Source organism: Alligator mississippiensis, chromosome 3, assembly GCF_030867095.1.
Source record: "Alligator mississippiensis isolate rAllMis1 chromosome 3, rAllMis1, whole genome shotgun sequence".
In the NCBI taxonomy this organism is placed as follows: domain Eukaryota; kingdom Metazoa; phylum Chordata; order Crocodylia; family Alligatoridae; genus Alligator; species Alligator mississippiensis.
The window spans coordinates 132187263-132204911 of record NC_081826.1 but is presented as its reverse complement, the minus strand read 5'-3'; the positions used below and the strand labels follow the sequence as shown (position 1 = coordinate 132204911).

Sequence of the window (17649 nt, the reverse complement as noted above, 5' to 3'; positions counted from 1 at the left end):
GAGGAAAAGGACCAAAAAGAAAAAATATTCTTCTTATAGTATGAGCAAATTGAAAGGGTTAATTTAGATACAGAACCATGTACTTGTACCTGTAAGTTAATTTGAATGCTATGATTCTAGTAAACACTGACGTAAACATGTCTCTTGAGCCAGTACTATAACTAATCAGTTTTTCTCCATCAGGCTTTAAAAACACAGTTTTGGCAACAGTAACTAAGACAAAAAGTGTAAAGGAGAACCTCTATTAAATAGAGGGAAGGTTGTAAGCATTTTTGATTAGTTAGATTTGCATTCACCTTTAAATGTTTATGCACTGAAAAACTGCTTATTAGAATATTAAAAATGCAGTGTATCTTCTTCTCTTAAAAATTTTTTGAAAGGTGGGAAGTGCCAGAAGCACTAAGTATGAAAGGAACAGTTGTGCTTTGTCACCCAAATCTGGCTTTAAGGTTAGGTTTAGCTGACATGCTGAATGCACTTGTTTGCTTGAAGCTGTACTTCCATTGCTGTAGTCACATCCACATCTACCAATGCAGCTGCCACTTCAGACAACACTTGTGGGTTTTTCTACATGATATTTCCAGATTGTCTTCCTTCTTTTAAAAGCAAAGACCTTACAAATGTTTTTAAAGGTCCCAGAGTATTTTGGTCTACTCTGTAGCTTATTCACATTGCACAGTTAATCCTTATGACCATAAAAATATCTACATCCCTCTTGGTTCTATGTCCAGGCTTCATTAAAGGCTGACTGATTTAACAGAAAGGTTGGCTTGCAGTGTAAACATATAATAAAAAATGAAGATTTGACAGATCTGTGGCTAAAGGTAGTGGAACTGACACAAGGGTATGGAAAATCTATGCAATAGGGATATAGTATCAAAACAAACCCAGTAGAGAGGCAAGAGGAATTTGTCACCACCTGCCACTCTTTTTTCCCCCCCCCCCCCAGTGTTTTGTTTAATAATTGTTCCATGCATCTTTTTTTTTTTTTTTTTTTTCATGGTAAACTTACTCACTCTAGGAGAAAGTTTTATATGAGATCACTATACAGCTCACCAGAGATTTTTGGATTAAAAGGTGGACTTTGGAAGCTAATATCAAAATAGAGAAGGCATCATGAGGAGGGACAGTGAGAAAAGTCATAGCTCCTCTTCTGTTGACATGGAAAATAAGACCACAAAAGGGAGGAGGGTTTTTTTTTTTTTTTTTTGTTGGGTGGTTGTTTTTTCACCTATAAAGCCTTAATAAGGAGCCCACACAAGGAGTAACTATTACCTTCCAACTTGCCTCAATACTGTCTGCTTCATCCTACTTTGGTCTTTCAACAGTTATTTTTCTTCCCTGCCCAAGGTGATTTTAGACCCCTTATTTTTCCAGTATTCTCCAACGTATTCATTTTTGTCATATTGACCTTGCTATGCCCTACAGAGCTTTGGATGAGTCTTCCCTTATAGCTTACAAAAGTGCAAAGTTTTCTCTGTGTATTAATACTGTTTTAGGTGGACAGGAGAAGATGGATAACAAACGGTTCAAGAGCTGTGAAGATACCACAGATAAGTGGTAGACGATAAATGCAGCCAGGCAGTAGAGAAGACTTAAGCTCCTGTACCCTGAGGAAAACTGATCCTGTCATGCTGATATCTTGGTGTGGGTTTTTTTTTGAACCTCGCACCTTTCAAACCAGTCACTGCCAGCTGATTAGTAATGCAAATTGCATCTTTGTGGCCATAACTCAAGGTATTTTCCAGGCTGCTTTTTGTCCTATCGTGTCTGGTGCACATTCTGCTCTATGCTGTTGCATGTGATCATCTCGTTGGAAAGTCATGCATGCCCGCTAGTTTTCCCCCATTTCTTCTGAAGGAAACAAAGGAAAATCAGTTACTCGCTTGGGCTGAACTAAAAATTGAATCTTATGTTTTTTCATCATCCTTGATGTACTTGGGAATGGATATAGTTCAGTGGTACCTACCATGGCTGGCCCTGTGGGCTGGCTAGATGAGGGACATGGGGTTGGTGGGTCTATGGGTGGCTCTGTGTCTGGGGCAGCCATGACATATAGGTTAGAACCAGTTACTGCTGTGCTAGTGGTGCTGGTGGCTATTCTGGTGCCGCCTCCCACAAAAGTAGCACCTGGAGTTGCTGCACCATTTACCCCCACCCCCCTCCTTATGCTACTTTCGCTTCCCATGGGTCTAGAAATTTGGTGGTTGGGGGAGCATTGGTATTATCAGTTGCAATTAAGACTGCCACGGCTCTTCTGCCACTAAGTTTCTGGATCCTTAGGGAGCCCTACATGTGGGATGAACACTTTCACAGGCTGAATCTGTGGTCCATGGGCTGTAGGTAGAGCACCAATGATGCTACGGAAACTTAAAAACATAGACCACCTTCCCAGCAGCACACTCCTAGCCACCATGGACGTTACCAGCCTATACACCAACATCCCACACCAGGATGGCATCCATGCCTGCCTTACATATCTACAGGAACAAGATTACAACCCAGAATACAGACCCAAAGATTGAATACAGAATACAGACTGAGCTTATACATTTCATCCTCACACACAACAATTTCACTTTTAATAATCAACACTTCCTCCAGATGATGGGAACAGCTATGGGCACTAAAATGGCCCCACAGTATGCCAACCTTTTTATGAGCCACCTGGAAAAAGACTTCCTCAAGAACTGCACCATCAAACCCTTGCTGTACTTACGATATATCGATGACATCTTCATCATTTGGAGTGAGAACCTGGAATCTCTAATTGAGTTCCACCAGAAATTCAACAGACACCATCCCTCCATCCGACTTTCTTTAGAATACTCCAACACCAACATCCCCTTTTTAGACATAATGATCAGTATCCAGAAGGGTAAAATACAGACCACAGTATACAAGAAACCCACAGACCAACATACATACCTGCGCAGAACCAGCAATCACCCGAAACACACCAAAAAAGCTGTGATATACAGCCAAGCCCTCAGATACCACCGCATCTGTACTGAAGAGATCACCCGGGATTGCCACCTCACCAATCTTAAAAAGGCTTTCACCCAGCAAGGACACTCCTCCAGAGAGGTAGATCGCACGTTTGAAAGAGCCACCTGGATACCACGTGAAGAACTGCTGCAGTACAGAAGAAAAACACCCACAAATCGCACACCGCTGGTTATGACCTATCACCCATCCCTTGAACCTGTACGGAAAATCCTCAAAAAATTGCAACCCATATTAGAAAAAGACCCTATTCTTAAAAAGATCTTCCCAGAGCCACCCATCCTAGCCTTCAGACAAGCACCAAACCTCGCCAACCTCATCACCAGAGGCAAACTTCCTCAACCCCAGAACACCAAAAGGATCCAGACCGTGCCATGACAAGAAATGCAAAACCTGCCCCCACATCTCCACCACCTCCACTATTACTACACCCCACAACAGAGCCATCAGCATCCCAGGATCTTACAGCTGCACCTCCAGCAATGTAGTATACCTCATCCAATGCACCAAATGCCCTGATGGAAGATATGTAGGAGAGACCAGACAACAACTGCGCACCAGAATGAACGCACAGTGGAAATCCATCAAAGACAGAAACACCCAATTACCGGTGGGGGCACATTTCTCACAGGAGGGCCACTCTCTCTCCAATCTCTCAGTCCTGATCCTCAAGGGAAATTTACACAACACATCCCAGAGGTGAGCCTATGAGCTCCATTTCATCAACCTGTTGGATACTAGAGATCAGGGACTAAACATAGACATTGGATTTTTGATACATTACAATCTGCCTGGCAACTGACTCCCAGCCCAGCCCAGCCCCTGGCTTCTTTACTTTTCATTCCATCCAGGAAGAGCACGCAGCAACTGCTGCAGCGTTCTTAGCCTGACGAAGGGTTTTTGAACCTGAAAGCTTGCATAATAACTATTCTCCAACCACTTGGGTTGGTCTAATAAAAGATATCAAATTCACCCAAGGAACCTTGTCTAGTTAAATTTAGTCTAGTTAGTTTTATCATCCTGCTCTCTAAAAAGAAATGGAGCGCTAGGGTCTCCATCAACGAATATAATATCCCCGACTTAATACTTGATTCTTAGTTGGGGTTTCCAACCAAGCTTGTCCCAGCAGTGTGGTCCGCGGTCTGCATGGGGCGAGCCCCACCTGGGTCAGCCTTCGCCGCGGCACTCCTACCCGCGCCTGGTGGCTCGGCCTCAGCCTTGGCCAGCGTGCAGCTTTTGGTGGGGCTATTCCCAGTGTGGCTATAGCTGGCTGGGTGCTGTTCTGCTCCCTTTGCCTCCAGCAGGATCTGTCTGGCTGAAGTTTCCCTTCCACCCACCCTGACCAGTGCAGTATGGGCAGGAGTGGGGAGAGCTGCTGCTGGAGGGGAGGGGAACAGAGCAGCTCCCAGCCAGCTGCAGTCCCACTGGAAGCTGCGTGTGTGGCCAGGGCTAGTGGGGCTGTTCTGCTCCTGCTGCCTCCAGCGTTGGCAGATTGTTCTGTTCTTACCCCTGCTGTGTTGTTCCAGGTGGGTGAGGGGGGGAGCTTCAGCCAGGTGGCTCCTGCCCCAGTGCTTAGTGCTCTGGCTTCAGCTTCTACCTGCTTTGCTCATCTGCATTGCAAGGCATCTGGGAGCTGGAGCCTGGTGCACTAAGACAGGAGCTGCCCAGCTGGTGTCCCCCTCTCCCTTGGAGCAGTGCAGTAGGGGCAGGAGCAAGAGGAGGATTCACAGCTGGAGGTGAGGGGAGCAGAACAGCCCCGCTGGCCCTGCCAGCATGTACAGCTTCCAGTGGGGCCCCTTCTGGTGTGGTTGCAGCTGGCTGCTTGCTGACTGCTCCCCTTGCCTCTAGCTGCAGCTTTTCTTCTTGCTCCTGCCCCTACTGTGCTGTTCTGGGTGGGCGGGCAGAAAGCTTCAGCCAGGGGGCAGCTGTGGGCCAGATCTGGTGTGCAGGCTATATTTTGCTCAGCTCTGTGTTATGCAAACAGTCCATTTGCAAAGTATGCCATGTTCCTCACCTGGGCTACGTGAAGAAGGCATGTTTTACCACTGAGTAAGAACATCTGTAAGGAAATAGGTTTTTTTTTTTTATAGGTTAAGTCCTAACGTTTATGTGTATACACACACACCCAATATTGTGTGATTTACTCAATACATTACTAATTTTGCACCCTTGTAAAGTATGTTAAGAATCTATGTACAGCATTAGGAAATGCAGACCTTAATAAAAAGATTCCCTGGAAAGAGCAAAGGATTTTTCAAAAGGAGAATCCAAAAGAACACTTTCTCTTCTGAAGCTAATACAGATTGTCACAGTAAAGCTGTTTCCAGTAATTTTTTTTCAAATTCTTTTTATAGTAATTCCATACATCATTAAAAGTCATTCTATAATGCCTGCTTAGATGCTTCTGTTTCTGAAATGACATTTTTGGGGAATTATACTAAAGTGTGAATTACTATTTGGTTATGCTTAATGTACAAAAGATTTATGATTTTGTTTCTATTTAGAAATGTTTACTCTCATTCTTCCCCAATAAGAAGGCAGTACTGTCTGAAATGCAAATCTGTGATGATTTGTGTATGTTAACGTAAAGGTGGTTATCAGTTTAAGTGCCAGGTTGTTTTAGATACATGGATAAAGCTACCAAACAAGGAAAATGTTATGAAAATACTTAACTAACCAATATACAAATAGGTCACGCACATTGAAAGGAAGAGATGAGCAAACTTGCTGGCTAACTCTGATACTTGTTCTTGGCTGTTTTTTAAATTTTTTTATTATCCCTTTCTCTCTTACATAACATCTATGGAAATAATTTTATATATATTTATCAGAGCAAAATAAAGGATTTTGAAGCTAGAAAAACCTAGATTCATCCTGCCTATCCATCCCATGTCAGTTCTTTTCTGTGCCTCTGTCCATGCAACACTGCCTGATAGGCAGGGATCCTGATTTTCTCTGTTTAAAAATCCCAAATTATCCGGTTTAAAAAAACCCCAAATCTATGTTTTAGCACTGTATATGTATATGCATCAGTTAAACACAGTGTTTTATTGATATATTTACCATTAGAGGTGCACTGATGCCTTGGTTCGATATCAGATCGGCACCGATATAAAGAAAATTGACTATCGGAAATTGGCCTGATGTGGCTGTGCACGCGTGCAGTTGCAGCGCAGCGTGTAGGTGGCAAGGACTGCAGCCTGGCAGCTTGAAGAGCTGCATGCAGCTGGTAAGTCTGTTGTGGTGGAAGGGGATGGGGGAGGGAAAGGGTGTGGGGGCAGATCAAGGCCCCCTTGGTGAGGGAGGGAGTGGGGCTGGGGCTGCCCAGGTGGGAGAGGGCTACGGCGGGGTGGCTACAGCTACCCCAGAATTTACCATAGCACAGCCACCCACCCTGCCCTGAGCACAGCCTGGCATATCCCCTCTGGGAGGAGCCCGGCACAGCCCCAGGCTCAGCCTGTCCCACGCAGATCTGGGGGCATACGTCCCCCCAGGCCTTCCCAGGGTGCACACAGCTGCAGGAGCCACTCCCCTCGGCTGCTGCCTGCCCTGAGCACAGCCCCATGCATCCCGCTCCCCCCCTGCCTCAAGCAGCCCCTTGCAGGCTGGAACTCTGCCAACCTGCAACGGGAAACCCACAGTTAACCATGTTTTTCTCCTTTAAAGGAGAAAATGCATGTTTTTCTGCGGTGAATAGAATACCCATATCCCTGCTGATAAGTATTGTTGATTGGGATGTGAGGGGGTAAGGGGTATGTGCTCCTTACAGGTTGGCACAGAGGTCCTGGCTACTTTGAGTAGGACCTGTGCTGAATCATTCCTGATGCTCTCTACTTCAATATCCATTGTAAAGAAGGTCTAAAAGCCTCAAGCGCTCTTCATCTCCAGAAACCCCATGAATTGTGTTGACTAATACAGATTTGCTAAAAGAAGAACTTCTGTAGACAATTTCCTTACTGAACCTGATTGTCCAAACTAAGCCAGCTGTCTGACTGGTTTATTTTCTTTGGTTTTGCTTCTGTATCAGTTTTGGTCATCAGGCTTCACTACAGTGATTTAAAATAAGAGGCAAAACCACTTCTTCCCCTGCTGGTTCTAACAAATCCTGTAAAACCAGTAATGGTGACAACCTTGCCAGGGGGGATGGGGTGGAGGGGTAGGTTGTTTCCTTTTATACAGTGTAGCTGATGTGACTTTCCATTAGTGCCCCCAAAACATACAGCCATCAAATGTACAGGTTTAGACCTGAAAGCAGAAATGGTCAGACTTCTTCCTAGGTAAATATGTAGTGTACCTTTCTTGTGAAATGCTTGACCTGTGTACTTGAAAAATAAAACTATTCAGTGCCGCCTTGCAGTGAGGTGCTATGAGAAAGGAAAACAAGAAAATGTAAGGATCTAATTTTTAAAAAGTAAAGAAAGTAGTTGAAGCAAGGGCGGATATGGGGAGTGCAGTGGCCTGGTGCTACCCACTTTGGCTGTGTCAGGCAGGTACAGTAAGCTATGAGCTCACTGTCTGGCAGTGCCAGCTCTGCACAGCTCCAGAGTTCAGGATGTAAGCGTTGCTGCTGCTGTTGTATGTGCATGTGTTTGCAAGTAGGTGTATAAAGGTAAATAATTTAGCTTTGCCTAGATGCTTGCAAGCTTTTTCATTACCCTTTATGGTATATTTTGTGTATAAGCTTAGTTACTTGTGATATCTTATGAGGCACTTTTACATGGTACTTTTCTTGTGTCTTTATTGGCTGATCTAGGGGGGCTGCTCATCTCTGCTTTGTAAAAGTCATTTTCAATAGCTTTGTCAGTGTGTCTTCACTTCCATTAAGTTGTCTTTCTCTGCTTGGAGCAAACAGGAGGGAAAACCATTTTCTCTAGTATCCTGTATTTGCCTGTTTTTTAAGTCTACTTATCACCTGGTATATTTATAGATTTCATAGATATTCAGGGTTGGAAGGGACCTCAGCAGATCGAGTCCAACCCCCAGCCCTGGGCAGGAAAGAGTGCTGGGGTCATGACCCCAGGCAGGTGTTTGTCTAGTCTCCTCTTAAAGACCCCCAAGGTAGGGGAGAGCACCACCTCCCTTGGAAGCCCATTCCCGATTCTGGTAAACCTTACCATAAAGAAATTCTTCCTAATGTCTAGTCTAAATCTGCTCCCTGTCAGTTTGTGGCTGTAGTTTCTAGTTACTCCAGGAAAACAGAGTATCTCCTATTCCTTGCTGCTTCCCCCACCAACCCCCGCCGTCAAATTTGTAGACCCCTGCCAAATCCCCCTTCATCCTTCTTTTACGGAGGCTGATGAGATCTAGGTCCCTCAACTTCTCCTCATAGGACTTATCCTACAGGCCCCTAATCATATGAGTGGCCCTCCTCTGGACCCTCTCAAGGTTATCCACATTCCTTTTGAAGTGCAGCACCCGAAACTGAATGCAGTACTCCAGCTGCGGCCTGACCAGTGCTGCATAGAAGGGAAGTATCACCTCCCTAAACCTGTTTGTGATGCACCTATTAATGCATGATAGCTTTATTGATCATTTCATCAAATTGCCGACTCATGTTCATCTTTGAATCAACTATGACTCTGAGATCCCTTTCTGCTGCTGTGCTGCTTAGAAAGTCTTCCCCCAATCTGTATGCATGTTGGTGCTTTATTCTCCCTAGGTGCAGTACTCTGCACGTATCCTTGTTAAACTTTATTCTATTTTGTTCTGTCCACTTTCCCGCTTGTCCAAGTCCGCCTGAATCCGGTCTCTATCTTCCAGAATGTCTGTTTTGCCCCACAATTTAGTTTCATCTGCGAATTTGGACAGTGTGTTTACTACACCCTTGACCAAATCACTGTTGAAAATGTTGAACAGCACTGGCCCAAGGACCGAGCCCTGAAGGGCTCCGCTGCCCACATACTTCCAGGTCAATAATACTGACTTGTCCACCACCACTCTCTGGGTGTGTTCCATTAGCCAATTTGCCACCCTCCTGACTGTGTAATCATTTAAGTCACAGCTGCTCAGTTTTTTTATGAAAATGGGATGTGACACTATATCAAAGGCTTTTTTAAAATCCAAGTATATGACATCCACCCCAACTCCTGCCTTTGCTTTGACAGTGTTTTTTCTGTTGTGTATTTCTCCTGACATTAATATATCCCAGTTTTACAAGGGGATATTAGTTTCCTTGAATTCCCTTATGCTATCAACCAGGGAACTATGGTTTGCTATTCCTGATATAGGCCTACACACACTACACTTCCTAGGTAATGGGAAATTTCTGAACATTATTAGAATCTTAATTTAATGCTCTTCCTAAAATAACTGCTTCTTGCTGCCACAGAGTATCATATTTTACTGAATGCCTTTTCTATACCTCCAACAAAATTCTTAGTAATGCTACTCTTTGGCCAGCTGCATTTATGGTAGAAACAGTGGGACCCCAAGTATAGACAGAGTTAAGACAACTTCCAGCCCTTTTGTTAACACTTCAGTTAAACCTGCCTTATTTAATTAACATCATGGTAAAAATGATGGGAGCTGACAGACTTGCCTGTACTAGAACTCTTTGCAGTAGTACTGAAGCAGTTTATAGCACTAGTTATTCCCTGGGGTAGGCATAGGCATTTTTCTCTCGCGTCAGAATCAAGCCTACTCTGTGTTATTCTTGGATGCAGGCCTATACTTTTAGCCTTGTAAAACTGTCTGGGATTCCCTTAGTTCTTATCGACAGACTGCTTTACTACCTCATGTTACCGTATTATGCTGGCTTCAGCATCAGTCATTACTCTCATCATAAAGAAGGTCCTACCCAGTAGCAGTACAGCACAAGTCGTATCTGAAAAACAGTGAGGTACTTCAAGGATCATAGTTAGCTGGGGAGAGACAGGGGTTGCATAATTTGTTTATTAATGATCACATTCTAACCAGACATGCTACCTCAAAATCTCAGTGCTGCTTTTCCCAAACTTACTTTTAATATACCAGGTATGCCTAAGAAGAATTGATTTAGGCAGACATTTATCATTATCAAAGACTGGAGGAAGCTAACACAGAGGGATACCAGCCGCTGCTTCTTAGGCTAGAGAGGACTCTTTGTCAAACTGAAAATTATTTGGATGTTGAAAGAGTGGCTGAGAGAACATGTGATGGAGAAGTAGGAACAAGAGCAGGAAGTGTGCACTCACTCATGCAAGAGGGAAACAACATGCTTTGGATCCAGGTGTAGGAAGTGGAATCTGTGCCTCTCTAGCCACGGGAGAGATTCTCTCACTTCAAGCCTGCTTTCTGTTACATAATAGTTACAGCCCAACATGAAGTCCTTTATTCTTCATGAATTACTAGAACTGAGAATGCCCCAGGATGTCATAAGGAAAGCGGTCACACTTCTGATGCTCGTATCTCATGTTTTTCCCAAACCCTTAGTGTCACTGGTTTTCCTTGCTGCCAGGAGAGGCAAAGTATATTCCTGTCCACATTAGTGGCACTGAGTTGGACAGTTAGCACAGAGTTTACAAATGAAGTCCCTAAGCATTATGACAGAGTGGTTTTAGTTTTGTAGATGGTAGAAGTATCGGGGCATTGGATCACTTTGGACAAGGGTGTCTGTCTATCTGTTCTACAGGATAAATGCAGGAGTGAATCATCTCAACCTAATCAACTGTTGGGGCAGATGCCAGTTGCTCAAAAGCAGGCCAAACTGAGGGACCATGATCCATCCCCACAGCACTGGTGTAAAAAGGTGGAAGTACTTAAGAACTTGCAGAGATGTGATATTCTGCTTATGCAAATAGGTATCACCCCATTCAAAATGTTGTGTTGTAACTCTCAAGTTAACTGGATTTACAAAAGAGTTTTTTTAAATGCTGCATGCTCTGGCAATGTTTGACAAACTTAAGAAATAAACCTCTTGTAGTGTTAGGGTGTGATCTTTTCAAAGCTGTGGAAACCACACAGCAAACAAGTTTTTGTTGCCAGATTTGCAAAGGAATTACCAGCACAATACCTTGTGAACTGGGTGTCTTTCTTTGCTGTAAATAATACAGTTCCCTTTTGTTAAGAATATGCTATAAGTATGAAAGTGTCTTTCTTCGTTAACTAGAATGCCTCTCATTTCAGTAGAAGGTTACACCTAGAGGAAACTCCAAACAGCTGACAAGTTGGTAATTTTTCTTTGGAGTTCGGTGTTTGATGGTACTGAAAATATAGACTAGAAATGTCACGGCACAGCTGGTCACATTCAAGGGATGTTGGTAGACATCCCTGAGTTTTCGCACTCTACCTTAGGTCATGTCTGCAAGTGGGGGAGAAATCCCCACTTGCAGATGAATGCCCTGTGTTGGGGAGTGGGAGAACCCCCTGCAGGGGATTTCCCTGCATGCACCTGCAAGTGTAGATCAGGGAGACTTGAACAGGGGTCCCATCCCTCCACATTTCATTTTGTAAGGGATTTCTCCCTGCATGTGTCTGTAAAGCTTGCGGGGTGGGGGGAGGGACTTACATTCCCCCTCTATGCTTGCAGATCCGTGCAGGAAAATCACTTTGCAGGGACATGAACCCTGAAAGTCCTGACTTTCCCTGTGTACCAAGGTGTACCCTTGGAGCTAACACACGTAGGCTGCAATAAAGCAGCTCAATTTAATCCTATCTTCTGTCATGGACACAAATTTAAATATTTGTGGTGCAACAGAAGGCATAGATGTCTATTTGCTTTTCACTTTATGCTACTGTAATTTTTATAGCAGCATAAAGGTAACGTCTGTTTCCACCCATATAGTTCAAGGAGGCCTGGATGTTGGCTGGAGAAGAGATAATGTATAAAACAGGTGGGATGCTCCTTTTGTTAAAAGTATAGATTACTAAATGTTGTTTTTTTGCGATGAGTTGCAGAAAACCATGTGAGATTTCTTCTTTTGTTTTTTAAGTAAAATATTTGTATGTGGAGATGGCATGGTAAAACTATAAATATTGGCAGAGGGAGATCAACAGCATGTGTATTACCTAATTCTTCTTTTCCTCTTTCTTTTAAATTGACTAGATTTCAGGTTGACTCCCTTGTACATTTGTCAGTTTATTGAAACTGAGACATTCTCTATTTTTAAGCTCTTTATTAAATAATTGTATTATAGGGCAGAACAATAGCTTCTTAAGCTATGAGAGAAAGCACATTGAACATTTATTTTCTTTTCTGATGAGGAAAAATAGACTTTGCATAATAAACTCTGAATTCATATATAAAAGTTGAAACATGATGTTCTTAGGCTTTTTTAATGTTGATGTATATTTTTTAAAGTTGGACTTGAGGAAGTATTTTTGTAGATGCATTCCAGGCATTTTTAGCACTGTGAGTTAGTAATATGGGGTCCACTGTGCTCTGACCTGCACAAGTCCTATTCAATTCAAAGAGTTCAGTGCTTGGATTGCTTCAGAATCGAGCCTTATGAATGTGTCAGCAACTAATACCGTTTCTGCACATACGTAGTTTGCTATAAAATACATTGCCTCATAAAACTGTGTTCCAGGATCTAAGTTTCATTAAAAAGTATCTGTTATTATTTTAAAGATACTCTTGAACAGGTGAACTGAGTGTAATCTCAATATAGTATAGTCTGCTTTGGTCTGTAGATAAACTGAAACAACAGCTCTTGAATGTGAGTACTTTACACTTTCCATCCTAATATGCTGTTGACACGGCATCTTAATGATATGGATAAGAATGCTGCCTTATAAAATTGTATTTCATTGCTTGTTGTTTTAGCAGAATTACCAGACTATAGTAATGAACTTGCATGTCAATGTGTGATACTTTGGAAGGTGTTGATGTGGCAAATATTAAGGGAACTGAGAGTTACAAGGAGCTCATGGGTAGAAAACAAAGAATTCAGGCCTCTAACAAAGTTGTCAGTTTTAGCTTGCTTAGCTTATTTGAGGTTTGATCCAGCTTCCACTGAAGTTGGTAGGAAACTTTTGATTGACTTGTATGAACAGTATATTAAGGCCACTAAGGACAAGAGCCATGTTCTTCCTGGTGCCAGTGATTTTAGTAGTTTCCCAAATGTCAAAATCTGAACCACTTTCCCAGGAGCAATTATGTAACTGTTTTCTGTACTGCTGTCTAAATTCCAGACTTCCCTCACTGCTTATGTTCCCTCTCAATGCACTTCACCAGGATGAAGAAAAAAATGATGTAGGGCACCATGTAGCAAGCCAAATGTCAATAATGACCTTGAATGCTGCTCTCATGACTTCCTGTCGTTCTATGGTAATTAGTATTGGTGAGGGTGGTGGATTGGGAGACTGGGAAATGGAATTATTTAGTTTTCCACAGATAGGTGCAGCAAGAGAGTGTGGCAGTGCAAGCATTTTCCACTACTTTCTATGCCTCTTTCCCGAGATGGAAGCATATCTTTTAGAACACAAGTGGAGATCATTGTGATTTTTTTTTTCAGGCCATGGTCCATCTGCTAAGGTTTCCAATATTACTGGCCCCTTATGGTATGCAAGGAGGGGAAGAAATGTTTGCATCTCTCCTATTAGGAGTGGGAGTGAAGATGCTCATTTCACTTTGGTGCAGCCCATTGAAAATTTTGAGTACAACATAAAATAGATTAGGTTATAATACAGATTAATAGAGGTAAATGGTGCAGCTGATATTGCCCTGATTTTTGCTGTTTATTTTCAAATTGTTTTGGTAAAAACATTAACGATAAAGTATAGTAGAAATATATTAGTTTTGCCAGAGAGCTGCAAAACACAGAGTCTTTTGGGTCCTTCACTAATTTAGGTCCTTTTTGCTGGCAAATATAGGAAGCTCTGGATGTGATGCTTGGTTTTTTTCAAATTGCAGGCTACATTATATATTCTTATTGTAGAATAGCAAAGATACTACTGCATCTTCTTATGAAACATTTATACAATAAAGTTCATTTTTCCTTTTAAATTTTCAAGAACAGGTGAGAATGCGGATTTGGTGCGTCAGTGGTGGAAACTGAGGTTGGACAAGGTGGCAGAGGACAGAACTGAAGAGCTCAAGATTAAGGGGTAATGGGCAAAAATGTCTGTGCCCACTAGACCATGCTTATTTCCAGAGCCTGGGACGGGAACCCAAGGTTCCCGAGTCTCACCATTTTTGCTTCTGTTGTTGGTTACTTTAAAAGCTCAGTTTGATGGAGGTCTGTGTGGTGGATGAAGAGGGTTCCCACCAAGCTTGCAACTTAAGTAATGTCACTGTGATTACCCAGGGTGGAATTTGTAATTTTTTTAAGTTTGCATTTTTTTAAAACCTGAACAGTTCTATAACCTTCCCCCACACACCTTTATCTAAAAAACATTATTACGTTTAGAAAGATAAGCACTCAAAAGTTAGGCAATTCCAGAATGAAGGTTGCTTATGCAACTTTAATTGGGCACCTTTCTATAATGGTATTACAACACAGTCTTTACTTTTATGAGTACAAATGATTTTTTCCAGGGACCCCTTGCTTCATTAGATACACAGGACAAAACTGCTATGAAAATAAACCAGGGTTGTCTGTTGCAGAAAGTTCTTGTTTCCAGGGCCCTGGACTCATTTGTTGCAGAGTTTGGAAGCTGTGAATGAGACAGGGACTTGAAGAAAGGGAAAGAAAGAATGGTTTCACTGGTCAGACATATTGGGTTCTATCCATAGTATTTCCATGTAATGCTAACCAGGTCACTTTAAATTACATTTTTCATATGTGGTCTGAAATGGAGTGTTTCTCCTTTTCTGGACATATGATTTGAGATCCTGAGATCTGATTTGCACAAGTGTGAAGGTTTCAGAAGTGTAGTGGATGTTAGTGGCAGCTTGGCTTTGAGATGGTATATGATATTGAAAAATCAGGTCCTAAGAGTCTGAAAGTGGGCTCCGAATGAATAGGTGTGTTTGATTTTAATCACTGTCTTGATCAATAAGGCATGGGGTCAGACATTGAGCCACAAGGGGAAAAACAGAATATTGAGTTTCTTAGTAAACAGTATCCATTCTATGTATTGAATGAGGCAGGCTAGAAAAAAACCATATGCAATCATGTAATGAAAAACTGTATCACTATATTAATATATAAGAGAACCAAATGAAGGCTGCACAGGCAACCTCGATTCTGACATTTCCAACCTTGAATGCTTGATGGAACAGCCTTAATAATGTACTTATAAATTTTTTTTGTGTATAATTACAGGGTTATACAGTGTGACAACTTTGCAGCAGTTTGTCTTGCCTTGAAAAACTAATTACTTGGAATTTTGGACACCTTGATTCTTTCCTTCTAGCTATAAACATTGCTTCTTAAAAAGGACAGCATGAAAGACGACAAGCAACTCAGCTCTTTTTGAATATGGATTTTCTTTTTAATAAAAGAGGTTCATTACCTTCATAGTAGATTTGTAGAGTTCATCGTCTGTCATAAAATCTGAAACCAGGATTCCCAACTAAATTCTTAAGATACCTAGTCCTATAGCATCCAAGTACAGTCTACTGCTCCCAGCTAGTTTAGTTGACTTGCAGTACAGTTTAACCAAGTCATTCTTTTATATCCAGCAACCATATTTTGTTTCTGTAGAGTGTTTTAACACCTTCATGAAGTGTGTGGGTGGGGGAGAAGGGGATTGTAAAATTATTGTCAGGGGCCCTTACGGGCAGTTCAGCCAAAACTAATTTCCCAGTTGGCTAAACCTGCCAGAGACCAACCTGGCAACCTCCCACCGTAGCTGATAACTGTCTGGCCATTATTAGGGGATCCTGAAAGGTGGGGAGAACAACCTCCCCTTTAAGTCCATCTGTAGCAGCAGACTGCAGGCCAGCCAACAGTTCTTTATGAAGGCCTGTTGTGGTAAGCCTCCCTGGATCCTGTGCTCTTAGTTTTCTGACTGCTGACATCGCCTGACTTGGTTTCTGGACTGTGGCTGTTTGGAAATTCCCCTTGGCTTTGGTAACTTGATCTCTGACTCCAGAACCCTGACTAGTCCTCTGACCTGGCCTCTGCTCCTGTAATTCCCCCTTGGTGTGAGTGCTTTGGACTCTGCCTCCAGCTTCTGCTCTCCCCCAGTGGACTAATCACTAGACCAGTGGTTCTCAAACTTTTTTTTTCGCAGACCACTTGAAAATTGCTGAGGGTCTCGGCAGACCACTTAAACTTATTTTTGTTCTACAAATCAAAGCACACAATTCATATTTTAATATCAGTAGTCTTACCTTACAAGTACAGGTATTCTTGATTGTTCTGCAGCCTTTCTGTGGACCACCTAAATGGAGCTTGTGGACCAGTGGTGGTTCGCAGACCACAGTTTGAGAACCTCTGCACTAGACCACACTGCCTGAGGCCTAATCCTTTCAATTACTGTTGTCAGTTTTAAAGTTCTCGTATATCAAATATTCAGTAACAGAGATTTTGGCAGCACATGAAATTAGTGGAACATACATTGCAAGCACCCATTTTTAATACAGAAAGTAAATGCTATAGTGAAAGGTAAAGGTATACTTGCATATGTTGTAAGTAAAAGGTTTAACTATAAATAACTGAAGAAGTTCAGGGTAGTAACAGAAAAGCAACAATGTGTACGAACTTCTTGAGGATTGTATTTCTAACTGTGCTTGTACTCTTTTCATGTCTGAAGACTGACAGATTCCAAACGCTATTCTTCCTGGGAATGAGCCAGTGCTCTCTGCCATGATTTTAACTTCCTCTTATGCCTGTATTTGATAAAGCGTATATGTAGTCACTAACTGAATATAGTGGTTAACAAGCTGTAATTACAGCCCACAAAATATTTTCTAGAGTTAGTTTCATAATGTCTAATATAGAATGCTTTTTGGAAAAAAATATGGGAGCCATGAAAACAAGACATTTTCTGTATCAACAAAATCATCTGTGTATGATGAGAAGCTGAATAAGAGTATAAAGGACCAGTGCATTTTATTTCTGTTTTTTCTTAAACACCACATTTTATTTTTATTCATTTTTGTTCATAACTTAATACTTTGGGACAAGAATCATTTCTTCATTCATTTATATAGTGCATTGTGTAATGGGACCCTGCTGCTTGTCTGGAGTCACTAAGCACTAGCATTGCAAAAAAAAAAAAAAAAAAAATCATTGCTTCCTTCTCTGTTACCATGTGTGGAAGGTAATGCCTCTTTAGAATGGCATCGCTATAGAAAAGTAGCTCTGCTGTACATAGATCCATAGATGTTAGGGACTGGAAGGGCCCTCACAAGATCATTGGGCCCAGCTTGGCAATTAGAGGTGCACCGACTGACATATCATTGCTGGCATTGATAATTTTTTTTTTTTTTAACATTATCAGCTATTGGCTTTTTTTTGGCCGGTGCAGATGATAATGTACTGATAAATAAAATATCCTTTCTGGGCAGGGTACCTGGATGTCACGTGCATGTGTGCAGCCGCAGCATGCATATGGCCAGGAGAACAGCTGGGCAGCGTGGAGAGCAGCTCCCTGCAGATAAGTCTGTAGAGGGGAAGGAGCGTGGGGGACAGATTGAGGCCCCTATGGTGACAGAGGTAGTGGGGTTGGGGGTGCTGCCCAGCCAGGGCAGTGAATGGAACTCAGGGGCTGGGACAGGGAGTAGAACGGAGCCACAGGCAACTTGTCCAGGGGGCTCAGGTGGGGAGGGGGGGC

At 42.4% G+C, this 17649-nt stretch overlaps 1 protein-coding gene and 1 long non-coding RNA gene across 6 annotated transcripts in view; both read left to right on the top strand.

Moving 5' to 3' along the window:
* Positions 1-17649, top strand: part of HIVEP1 (HIVEP zinc finger 1) — a 204361-nt gene that overhangs the window by 21443 nt on the left and 165269 nt on the right. The gene's annotated exons all lie outside the window — the stretch shown is intronic.
* On the top strand, positions 6379-16921 carry LOC109284964 (uncharacterized). The gene is made up of 2 exons (XR_002092614.2): positions 6379-14031; positions 15192-16921. It is a non-coding gene; the product is annotated as an uncharacterized LOC109284964 (long non-coding RNA).